Source organism: Amblyomma mixtum, unplaced genomic scaffold (genome assembly GCF_055824585.1).
Source record: "Amblyomma mixtum isolate Tamu unplaced genomic scaffold, ASM5582458v1 scaffold_21, whole genome shotgun sequence".
Lineage (NCBI taxonomy): Eukaryota > Metazoa > Arthropoda > Arachnida > Ixodida > Ixodidae > Amblyomma > Amblyomma mixtum.
In genome coordinates this window covers 390,687-403,186 of record NW_028317718.1, presented here as the reverse complement: position 1 = coordinate 403,186, position 12,500 = coordinate 390,687, and the positions used below count along the sequence as shown (strand labels likewise).

General features: G+C 60.0%; 2 non-coding genes across 2 annotated transcripts; both read right to left on the bottom strand.

The window, feature by feature from the left end:
• Positions 1-354: 354 nt before the first annotated feature.
• On the bottom strand, positions 355-507 carry LOC149324634 (5.8S ribosomal RNA). The gene has a single exon (XR_016286784.1). It is a non-coding gene; the product is annotated as a 5.8S ribosomal RNA (ribosomal RNA).
• A 1,775-nt stretch (positions 508-2,282) lies between these two features.
• Positions 2,283-4,097, bottom strand: LOC149324633 (small subunit ribosomal RNA). Its single transcript, XR_016286724.1, has one exon. It is a non-coding gene; the product is annotated as a small subunit ribosomal RNA (ribosomal RNA).
• Positions 4,098-12,500: the final 8,403 nt, after the last annotated feature.

Sequence of the window (12,500 nt, the reverse complement as noted above, 5' to 3'; positions counted from 1 at the left end):
AGTTCGGCTACTTCTCCGCGGGCCAGCAGGCAGCGCTTCGCCGCCCGTCCAAACAGCCTCGTCTCCCGTCGGACCGCTCTTTCCCTGCAGGTAATCCCTTCCTGCGGCGGTCGCTTTCTGAGGCGTGACGCTCTACGGCTAGCAGCCGCCGGCCCGCGTTACGTCAGCGCAGGGCGACCCGACTCTGCCGCTTTGCGCGCGGCTGAAGGGTTCGACCCGCTCTCCTCCTCATTCGCAAAGTCTTTCGAGGGATCTTCGGCGTTCCGTACAGAGCCGTCCTCTTTGCCGACACGGTCAAAACGAGTCGCCGGCCGCGCCATCCCCGGGCGCCGGCGCCTCTCTTGATATATGATCCGACCCTCAGACAGACGAACCCAAGGGAAGACCCAAGGGCGCAATGTGCGTTCGAAGAATCAGTGCTCAGTGTGTCCTGCAATTCACACCAAGTCTCGCAGCTGGCTGCGTTCTTCATCGACCCGAGAACCGAGTGATCCACCGCTTAGAGTCGTGCGTTTGGTTTGTTCAAATCCGTACAGTACAACCAGGGTTTTAGGCACCGGGCTTTTCCCCTGGTCTCCAGTCGCAGTTTCGACCGACGTCTTTCGCGCCTCGCAGCCGTCCGTTCGGCATGCTGCGCGTGCCTCAAAGCCAAAGCGAGCAAAGTCTCTCGAAGCTTTTGTGCGATAATGGCTTGCGCGTCACTAATAGGATGACGAGGCATTTGGCAACCACTAAGGCAGAAGTGCTGAGCCGACGCGTGACGCTCCAATTCCGGTCTTCATCAGAGGTGGGTCTTCTTGTGCCTTCTTGGGCACGCCCGCTCCGCCCGCACGGGCCTGACCGCAGAACACCTCGAAGCACCGGCGTTTGCTAGAAATATACATTCTTGGAGCTCTGTGCCACCGTCCTCACGCACCTTTCTGCGATCTGCAGCGACGCTACCCCCGGACTCCAGCAGCGGTTTTTTTTGTTGCTGTTCACACTCAACTGCTGTTCACATCTTTCAAGGCGAGTCATCACCGCCTACCGCTGCTGCACCCTTTTGTAGGGGAGGGGGTTTTCCCAACGCCCCCCGGTCCGGTCGCCCCCGGGTGCGCCATCGTGCTGCTCCCTACTCGACCATTTCGCCACATCATTGCTTCGCAAGGAGACAGGCACCGCCTAGCCGTGGCTACGCAGCGCGTACTTGGAACAAGCCGCAAAGCGGACGTTCATCAGTCTACTCCCGCAATAGGAGCCCACCGGCCACAGTGCCATGGACGGCGTTTCGGTAGCGCACCGACAGACTACTCGAAGGCTGGGAAGGACGAAGCAGCAAGAGAACCCGGCTGCCGCGAATGCGTTCAAAGTGCGGGATTATAATCCCTCGTCCTTTTCGGTCCCGGTGCCTCCTTTCGCGCCGTCGGCGCGGCGTCAGACTCCGCGCCCGCAGTGCGAGACCTTTCGCGCGCGGCCGTTCCCTGGGCCGCGCGCGTCCCGCCGCGTGCGCGTCGCGCAGAAGCGCAGTTTCCCAGCCAGCGAGCCGCGGTTCCTCTCGTACTTCGCAGCAGCCGCCGCCGTTCCCTTGGCAGCGGGCAGGCCTTTCCCTCGGCCCGCCTACCGACTGGTGGTCGCAACACGACAAAGCCAGCGAGCCGCGGTTCCTCTCGTACTTCGCAGCAGCCGCCGCCGTTCCCTTGGCAGCGGGCAGGCCTTTCCCTCGGCCCGCCTACCGACTCGTGGTCGCAACACGACAAAGCCAGCGAGCAGCGTTTCCTTTCGTACTTCGCAGCAGCCGCCGCCGTTCCCTTGGCAGCGGGCAGGCCTTTCCCTCGGCCCGCCTACCGACTCGTGGTCGCAACACGACAAAGCCAGCGAGCAGCGTTTCCTTTCGTACTTCGCAGCAGCCGCCGCCGTTCCCTTGGCAGCGGGCAGGCCTTTCCCTCGGCCCGCCTACCGACTCGTGGTCGCAACACGACAAAGCCAGCGAGCAGCGTTTCCTTTCGTACTTCGCAGCAGCCGCCGCCGTTCCCTTGGCAGCGGGCAGGCCTTTCCCTCGGCCTGCCTACCGGCTCTGTTTGCGCCTCTTCGACGGTTGTCGACAACCGAAAGCCCACCATGAGTGGTGCGTTACGCCGTTCAAACCTGCGGATACAGCCCGTCCGACTTTCCCTTGGTGACGGAGCTCCGCTGGGCGCAACAGTTTGTGCAGAGAAGCGGCTTCAGAATCTCGCAACTCCGCGGTTGAGGCCTTCCCCCGCTTATAAGTGGGGGCGGCGCCGGGTGTGACAAGCACAATCCGGTAATGATCCTTCCGCAGGTTCACCTACGGAAACCTTGTTACGACTTTTACTTCCTCTAAATGATCAAGTTTGGTCATCTTTCCAACAGACCGGCGCAACCGAAAGGCCGCGCCGGACATCGGTCCGAAGACCTCACTAAATCATTCAATCGGTAGTAGCGACGGGCGGTGTGTACAAAGGGCAGGGACGTAATCAACGCGAGCTTATGACTCGCGCTTACTGGGAATTCCTCGTTCAAGGGGAACAATTGCAAGCCCCTATCCCAATCACGAAAGAAGTTCCACGGGTTACCCAGTCTTTTCAGACAGGGATAAAGACACGCTGCTTCCTTCAGTGTAGCGCGCGTGCGGCCCCGGACATCTAAGGGCATCACAGACCTGTTATTGCTCTGTTTCGTGCGGCTAGGAGCCGCTTGTCCCTCTAAGAAGGTTGTAAGGTGCTGGGAACCCCGCACCTATTTAATAGGCTAGAGTCTCGTTCGTTATCGGAATTAACCAGACAAATCGCTCCACCAACTAAGAACGGCCATGCACCACCATCCACCGAATCAAGAAAGAGCTCTCAATCTGTCAATCCTCCCAGTGTCCGGGCCGGGTAAGTTTTCCCGTGTTGAGTCAAATTAAGCCGCAGGCTCCACTCCTGGTGGTGCCCTTCCGTCAATTCCTTTAAGTTTCAGCTTTGCAACCATACTTCCCCCGGAACCCAAATACTTTGGTTTCCCGGAAGCTGCCCGCCGAGTCATTTGAGTAACTCAGGCGGATCGCTGGTTGGCATCGTTTATGGTCAGAACTAGGGCGGTATCTGATCGCCTTCGAACCTCTGACTTTCGTTCTTGATCAAAGAAAACATTCTTGGCAAATGCTTTCGCAGTAGTTCGTCTTGCGACGGTCCAAGAATTTCACCTCTAGCGCCGCAATACGAATGCCCCCGTCTGTCCCTCTTAATCATTACCCCGTATTCCAAAAACCAACAGAACAGAAACGGGGTCTTGTTCTATTATTCCATGCAAGTTTATTCAGGCGACTCGCCTGCGTTGAGCACTCTAATTTTTTCAAAGTAAAAGCGCAGGCCACCTCGAGACGCACCAATGAAGGGCACCAAGAGAGGACCGGCATGATGTTCAGTCCGAGCCGTCGCATCGGGTAGATGCACTACTCGTCTGGAACTGAGATCCAACTACGAGCTTTTTAACCGCAGCAGCTTTAGTATACGCTATTGGAGCTGGAATTACCGCGGCTGCTGGCACCAGACTTGCCCTCCAATTGATCCTCGTTAAAGGATTTAGAGTGTACTCATTTCAATTACGGGGCCTCAAAAGAGTCCCGTATTGTTATTTTTCGTCACTACCTCCCCGTGCCGGGAGTGGGTAATTTGCGCGCCTGCTGCCTTCCTTGGATGTGGTAGCCGTTTCTCAGGCTCCCTCTCCGGAATCGAACCCTGATTCTCCGTTACCCGTAACAACCATGGTAGGCAAGTAACCTACCATCGAAAGTTGATAAGGCAGACACTTGAAAGAAACGTCGCCGGCTCATGGCCATGCGATCAGCACAAAGTTATCCAGAGTCACCACAGAGTACGGGCAGAGCCCGATGGGTCTTGGTCTAATAAAAGCGCCCGTCAGCCAAAGGCCTTCAGGCTCAATGCATGTATTAGCTCTAGAATTGCCACAGTTGTCCAAGTAGAAAGAAACGATCTAAGGAACCATAACTGATTTAATGAGCCATTCGCGGTTTCGCCTTATTTCGGCATGTACTTAGACATGCATGGCTTAATCTTTGAGACAAGCATATGATTACTGGCAGGATCAACCAGGTATGATGCATAGGCATTCCCTTTTCGCCCCAGAAGGGTGCCTCGTCGCCGCCGATAGGGCCGCCATAAACCCCCAGCGCGCGACGCATCTTTTTCGCGGCAGCTTGCGCTGCCCGTGCATCGTTCGAGCTCGCTGCGGCATCCGACCCGTAGGTACGGCAATCGCCACGCGGCAAGAGAGCACGTGTGCCTTTAGGCAAAGCATTTGTAACGCGCCCACCAGTGCGCACATCGGCCTCTAGGGCCGCAGCATTAGGCAACTGGACGGCGCTTGCTGCGTAGCCGAGACGGCCAAGCCGCCAGACGACGGGACACGCCCGCGTCTTCGGCGCGCTCGCACGGAATCGAGTCCGGGTAGCACGGAACACACCTCGTAAAACGTGGAAACAGCGTCGTCCGACAACCAGCCCCTATCGCAGACGCGGATGAGGCTGCAGACGAATGCCGTGGGGTCCGAGGGACGGGGACACGCTGGGCACGAGGCCGCATATCAGACCCGGTCACGGCGCGCACACGCGGGCGCGCGCCGCCGACTGCTCCACTGGGACCCCCATATAATAGCAGCGATAAGTACCCAGACCTCCGTGGGTGAGTAAATCGCCGTACTCGTGCCACTTTCGCCGCAAGGGCCGCACAAATCGTGCGCGCTTTGCCGCGGCATCACAACGCCGCGCTTCCGCGGCGCCCCGCACGAGCCGTACTCGTGGACATAGCCGTCGGGCGAACCGCCGTACTCGAGGCGCGTTCGCCGCAAGAGCCGCTCAAATCGTGCGCGCTTTCCTGCGGCATCGCACGAAAGCGCTGCCCCGGCGCCCCGCACGAGCCGTACTCGTGGACATTGTCATCGGGCGAACCGCCGTACTCGAGGCACGTTGGCGGCAAGACCCCCACAAATCGTGCGCGCTTTGCTGCGGCATCGCACAAAAGCGCATCCCCGGCGCCCCGCACGAGCCGTACTCGTGGACATAGCCGTCGGGCGAAGCGCCGTACTCGAGGCGCGTTCGCCGCAAGAGCCGCTCAAATCGTGCGCGCTTTCCTGCGGCATCGCACGAAAGCGCTGCCCCGGCGCCCCGCACGAGCCGTACTCGTGGACATGGTCATCGGGCGAACCGCCGTACTCGAGGCGCGTTCGCCGCAAGAGCCGCTCAAATCGTGCGCGCTTTCCTGCGGCATCGCACGAAAGCGCTGCCCCGGCGCCCCGCACGAGCCGTACTCGTGGACATGGTCATCGGGCGAACCGCCGTACTCGAGGCGCGTTCGCCGCAAGAGCCGCTCAAATCGTGCACGCTTTCCTGCGGCATCGCACGAAAGCGCTGCCCCGGCGCCCCGCACGAGCCGTACTCGTGGACATAGCCGTCGGGCGAACCGCCGTACTCGAGGCGCGTTCGCCGCAAGAGCCGCTCAAAACGTGCGCGCTTTCCTGCGGCATCGCACAAAAGCGCTTCCCCGGCGCCCCGCACGAGCCGTACTCGTGGACATTGTCATCGGGCCAACCGCCGTACTCGAGGCGCGTTGGCGGCAAGAGCCCCTCAAATCGAGCGCGCTTTGCTGCGGCATCGCAAAAAAGCACTTCCGCGGCGCCCCGCACGAGCCGTACTCGTGGACATTGTCATCGGGCGAACCGCCGTACTCGAGGAGCGTTCGCCGCAAAAGCCACTCAAATCGTGCGCGCTTTGCTGCGGCATCGCACAACCGCGCTTCCGCGGCGCCCCGCACGAGCCGTACTCGTGGACATAGCCGTCGGGCGAGCCGCCGTACTCGAGGCGCGTTCGCCGCAAAACTCGCATAAATAATGCACAAACTCATGAAAATCACATCTGCCGAGGCCGCCTAAAGCCCGAATTCACCTCCCGGGCGTCGAGAGGTCCGTTTCGGACTTTGCTGACAAAGCGGACGCTTTACTGTTTCGCGTCTGCCTAGGCGGTATGCCCCCTTATATATGCAGCGATAAGTACCCAGACCCCCGCGGGTCATAAGCGCGTCTACCGGAGCGGGCTTCAAACGAACGTAACTCTGCCTTCCGTTGCGCGAAAGGGACGGGAAAGGTCTCAAAATATTCGCCTTTCTCAGCCCCACACGCGGAACTAAAAATTGAGCGGCTGCGCCCACGGGAACGGCCGTGAACATTCGAAAAGGCGGCCCCTTGCGAACCTGGTCAATCACCCGCTGCTCCGGCTACAGTGGAAGCAGCGGGTCGAGGAGGACTGCACAAGATGGGCGGCAGCGCGGCCGACACGTGGCGTAAATTTCGTCTCGTTCCGCCAGGTGAAAGTGCCTTTAAATATTCGAAAACCGTTTACCGCGTCCGCCGGGGAGGCAACCGCGTCTGCCTAGGCGGGACCGCGTCTGCCTAGGCGAGCTTCAAACGAGCGTAACTCTCACTTGCGTTGCGCGAAAGGGACGAGAAAGGTCTCAAAATGCTCGCCTTTCTCAGCCCCACACGCGGATCTAAAAATGGAGCGGATTCGTCCACGGGAACGGCCGCGAAGATTAGAAAAGGCGGCCCCTTGCGAGCCTGGTCAATCACCTGCTGCTCCGGCTACAGTGCAAGCAGCGAGTCCGCGATAACTGCACAAGATGCGCGCCGGCGCGGCCGAACCGTGGCGTAAATTTCGTCGCGCTCCGCCAGTTCAAAGTGCCTTTAAAAATTCGAAGACAATTTACCGCGTCTGCCTAGGCGGGACCGCGTCTGCCTAGGCGAGCTTCAAACGAGCGCAACTCTCACTTGCGTTGCGCGAAACGGACGGGAAAGGTCTCAAAATGTTCGCCTTTCTCAGCCCAACGCGCGCAACTAGAAATTGAGCGGCTGCGCTCAAGGCAACGGCCGCGAGAATTCGAAAAGGCGGCCCCTTGCGATACTGGTCAATCGCCCGCTGCTCCGGCTGCAGTGGACGCAGCGGGTCGGCGATGACTGCACAAGATGCGCGCCGGCGCGGCCGAACCGTGGCGTAAATTTCGTCGCGCTCCGCCAGTTCAAAGTGCCTTTAAAAATTCGAAGACCGTTTACCGCGTCCGCCGGGGAGGCAACCGCGTCTGCCTAGGCGGGACCGCGTCTGCCTAGGCGAGCTTCAAACGAGCGTAACTCTCACTTGCGTTGCGCGAAACGGACGGGAAAGGTCTCAAAATGTTCGCCTTTCTCAGCCCAACGCGCGGAACTAAAAATGGAGCGGATTCGCCCACGGGAACGGCCGCGAAGATTAGAAAAGGCGGCCCCTTGCGATACTGGTCAATCGCCCGCTGCTCCGGCTACAGTGCAAGCAGCGAGTCCGCGATGACAGCACAAGATGCGCGCCGGCGCGGCCGAACCGTGGCGTAAATTTGGTCGCGCTCCGCCAGTTCAAAGTGCCTTTAAAAACTCGAAGACCATTTACCGCGTCCGCCGGGGAGGCAACCGCGTCTGCCTAGGCGAGCTTCAAACGAGCGTAACTCTCACTTGCGTTGGGCGAAAGGGACGGGAAAGGTCTCAAAATGTTCGCCTTTCTCAGCCCCACACGCGGATCTAAAAATGGAGCGGATTCGCCCACGGGAACGGCCGCGAAGATTAGAAAAGGCGGCCCCTTGCGAGACTGCTCAATCGCCCGCTGCTCCGGCTACAGTGCAAGCAGCGGGTCGGCGATGACTGCACAAGATGCGCGCCGGCGCGGCCGAACCGTGGCGTAAATTTGGTCGCGCTCCGCCAGTTCAAAGTGCCTTTAAAAACTCGAAGACCGTTTACCGCGTCCGCCGGGGAGGCAACCGCGTCTGCCTAGGCGGGACCGCGTCTGCCTAGGCGAGCTTCAAACGAGCGTAACTCTCACTTGCGTTGCGCGAAAGGGACGGGAAAGGTCTCAAAATATTCGCCTCTCTCAGCCCAACACGCGGAACTAAAAATTGAGCGGCTGCGCCCACGGGAACAGCCGCGAAGATTAGAAAAGGCGGCCCCTTGCGAGCCTGGTCAATCGCCCGCTGCTCCGGCTGCAGTGGAAGCAGCGAGTCGGCGATGACTGCACAAGATGCGCGCCGGCGCGGCCGAACCGTGGCGTAAATTTCGTCGCGCTCCGCCAGTTCAAAGTGCCTTTAAAAATTCGAAGACCGTTTACCGCGTCCGCCGGGGAGGCAACCGCGTCTGCCTAGGCGGGACCGCGTCTGCCTAGGCGAGCTTCAAACGAGCGTAACTCTCACTTGCGTTGCGCGAAAGGGACGAGAAAGGTCTCAAAATGTTCGCCTTTCTCAGCCCAACGCGCGGAACTAAAAATGGAGCGGATTCGCCCACGGCAGCGGCCGCGAAGATTAGAAAAGGCGGCCCCTTGCGAGCCTGGTCAATCACCCGCTGCTCCGGCTACAGTGCAAGCAGCGAGTCCGCGATGACAGCACAAGATGCGCGCCGGCGCGGCCGAACCGTGGCGTAAATTTGGTCGCGCTCCGCCAGTTCAAAGTGCCTTTAAAAACTCGAAGACCATTTACCGCGTCCGCCGGGGAGGCAACCGCGTCTGCCTAGGCGGGACCGCGTCTGCCTAGGCGAGCTTCAAACGAGCGTAACTCTCACTTGCGTTGCGCGAAAGGGACGGGAAAGGCCTCAAAATGTTCGCCTTTCTCAGCCCCACACGCGGATCTAAAAATGGAGCGGATTCGCCCACGGGAACGGCCGCGAAGATTAGAAAAGGCGGCCCCTTGCGAGCCTGGTCAATCACCTGCTGCTCCGGCTACAGTGCAAGCAGCGAGTCCGCGATAACTGCACAAGATGCGCGCCGGCGCGGCCGAACCGTGGCGTAAATTTCGTCGCGCTCCGCCAGTTCAAAGTGCCTTTAAAAATTCGAAGACCATTTACCGCGTCCGCCGGGGAGGCAACCGCGTCTGCCTAGGCGGGACCGCGTCTGCCTAGGCGAGCTTCAAACGAGCGTAACTCTCACTTGCGTTGCGCGAAAGGGACGGGAAAGGTCTCAAAATGTTCGCCTTTCTCGGCCCCACACGCGGATCTAAAAATGGAGCGGATTCGCCCACGGGAACGGCCGCGAAGATTAGAAAAGGCGGCCCCTTGCGAGCCTGGTCAATCACGTGCTGCTCCGGCTACAGTGCAAGCAGCGAGTCCGCGATAACTGCACAAGATGCGCGCCGGCGCGGCCGAACCGTGGCGTAAATTTCGTCGCGCTCCGCCAGTTCAAAGTGCCTTTAAAAATTCGAAGACCATTTACCGCGTCTGCCTAGGCGGGACCGCGTCTGCCTAGGCGAGCTTCAAACGAGCGTAACTCTCACTTGCGTTGCGCGAAAGGGACGGGAAAGGTCTCAAAATGTTCGCCTTTCTCGGCCCCACACGCGGATCTAAAAATGGAGCGGATTCGCCCACGGGAACGGCCGCGAAGATTAGAAAAGGCGGCCCCTTGCGAGCCTGGTCAATCACGTGCTGCTCCGGCTACAGTGCAAGCAGCGAGTCCGCGATAACTGCACAAGATGCGCGCCGGCGCGGCCGAACCGTGGCGTAAATTTCGTCGCGCTCCGCCAGTTCAAAGTGCCTTTAAAAATTCGAAGACCATTTACCGCGTCTGCCTAGGCGGGACCGCGTCTGCCTAGGCGAGCTTCAAACGAGCGTAACTCTCACTTGCGTTGCGCGAAAGGGACGGGAAAGGTCTCAAAATGTTCGCCTTTCTCGGCCCCACACGCGGATCTAAAAATGGAGCGGATTCGCCCACGGGAACGGCCGCGAAGATTAGAAAAGGCGGCCCCTTGCGAGCCTGGTCAATCACCTGCTGCTCCGGCTACAGTGCAAGCAGCGAGTCCGCGATAACTGCACAAGATGCGCGCCTGCGCGGCCGAACCGTGGCGTAAATTTCGTCGCGTTCCGCCAGTTCAAAGTGCCTTTAAAAATTCGAAGACCATTTACCGCGTCTGCCTAGGCGGGACCGCGTCTGCCTAGGCGAGCTTCAAACGAGCGTAACTCTCACTTGCGTTGCGCGAAAGGGACGGGAAAGGTCTCAAAATGTTCGCCTTTCTCAGCCCCACACGCGGAACTAAAAATTGAGCGGCTGCGCCCACGGGAACCGCCGCGAAGATTAGAAAAGGCGGCCCCTTGCGAGCCTGGTCAATCACCTGCTGCTCCGGCTACAGTGCAAGCAGCGAGTCCGCGATAACTGCACAAGATGCGCGCCTGCGCGGCCGAACCGTGGCGTAAATTTGGTCGCGCTCCGCCAGTTCAAAGTGCCTTTAAAAACTCGAAGACCGTTTACCGCGTCCGCCGGGGAGGCAACCGCGTCTGCCTAGGCGGGACCGCGTCTGCCTAGGCGAGCTTCAAACGAGCGTAACTCTCACTTGCGTTGCGCGAAAGGGACGGGAAAGGTCTCAAAATGTTCGCCTCTCTCAGCCCAACGCGCGGAACTAGAAATTGAGCGGCTGCGCCCACGGGAACCGCCGCGAAGACTAGAAAAGGCGGCCCCTTGCGAGCCTGGTCAATCACCTGCTGCTCCGGCTACAGTGCAAGCAGCGAGTCCGCGATAACTGCACAAGATGCGCGCCGGCGCGGCCGAACCGTGGCGTAAATTTCGTCGCGCTCCGCCAGTTCAAAGTGCCTTTAAAAATTCGAAGACCATTTACCGCGTCTGCCTAGGCGGGACCGCGTCTGCCTAGGCGAGCTTCAAACGAGCGTAACTCTCACTCGCGTTGCGCGAAAGGGACGAGAAAGGTCTCAAAATGTTCGCCTTTCTCAGCCCCACACGCGGATCTAAAAATGGAGCGGATTCGCCCACGGGAACGGCCGCGAAGATTACAAAAGGCGGCCCCTTGCGAGCCTGGTCAATCGCCCGCTGCTCCGGCTGCATTGGAAGCAGCGAGTCGGCGATGACTGCACAAGATGCGTCGCGGTGCGGCCGACACGTGGCGTAAATTTCGTCGCGTTCCGCCAGTTAAAAGTGCCCTTAAAAGTTCGAAGACCGTTCACCGCGTCCGCCGGGGAGGCAACCGCGTCTGCCTAGGCGGGACCGCGTCTGCCTAGGCGAGCTTCAAACGAGCGTAACTCTGCCTTGCGTTGCGCGAAAGGGACGGGAGAGGTCTCAAAATGTTCGCCCTTCTCAGCCCAACGCGCGCAACTAAAAACTGAGCGGCTGCGCTCAAGGCGACGGCCGCGAGAATTCGAAAAGGCGGCCCCTTGCGAGACTGGTCAATCACCCGCTGCTCCGGCTACATTGGAAGCAGCGGGTCGGGGATGACTGCACAAGATGCGCGCCGGCGCGGCCGACGCGTGGCGTAAATTTCGTCGCGTTCCGCCAGGTAAAAGTGCCTCTAAAAACTCGAAGACCATTTACCGCGTTCGCCGGGGAGGGAACCGCGTCTGCCTAGGCGGGACCGCGTCTGCCTAGGCGAGACTGTTGAATCGCCCCTATCTCGAGCGAGAATGGCAGGAAAACGACGGGACCGGTGGCAAAAGATTCGCCTGCACACTGACTTCAAATTCGTAGGCTTGAGACATAGGGGCCGGCCGTGAAAAGTTTGAAATGGTCAAAGTCTCCCTGTCGCGAGCGGTTAATCGCCCGCTGCTCCGACCGCAATGTGATGATCGAAAAAGATGCGCCGCAGCGCGGCCGACGCGGCGCTGTAAAATTCGTCGTGCTCCGCCAAAGAAAAGGACCTTTAAAAATTCGAAAACCCCGTACCGCGTCTGCCTAGGCGATACCGTTCAATCGCACGTATCTCGGCCCAGACTGGCAGCAAAGTGACGAGATTGGTAACAAAAGATTCGCCTTTGAACGCCCTACACAGGGAAGGCAAAGTCGCAAACGACTTTCGTCCCGCGTCGGCCGGGGCGAACGCGCCCGAACGGCAAAGTCCGAATAAAGCGACCCCGTCTACCGGGGCAGACGCGCCCGAACGGCAAAGTCCGAAAGAGGCGACCCCGTCTACCGGGGCAGACGCGCCCGAACGGCAAAGTCCGAAAGAGGCGACCCCGTCTACCGGGGCAGACGCGCCCGAACGGCAAAGTCCGAATAAAGCGACCCCGTCTACCGGGGCAGACGCGCCCGAACGGCAAAGTCCGAATAAAGCGACCCCGTCTACCGGGGCAGACGCGCCCGAACGGCAAAGTCCGAATAAAGCGACCCCGTCTACCGGGGCAGACGCGCCGGAACGGCAAAGTCCGAAAGAGGCAACCCCGTCTACCGGGGCAGACGCGCCCGAACGGCAAAGTCCGAATAAAGCGACCCCGTCTACCGGGCCAGACGCGCCCGAACGGCAAAGTCCGAATAAAGCGACCCCGTCTACCGGGGCAGACGCGCCCGAACGGCAAAGTCCGAATAAAGCGACCCCGTCTACCGGGGCAGACGCGCCGGAACGGCAAAGTCCGAAAGAGGCAACCCCGTCTACCGGGGCAGACGCGCCCGAACGGCAAAGTCCGAATAAAGCGACCCCGTCTACCGGGCCAGACGCGCCCGAACGGCAAAGTCC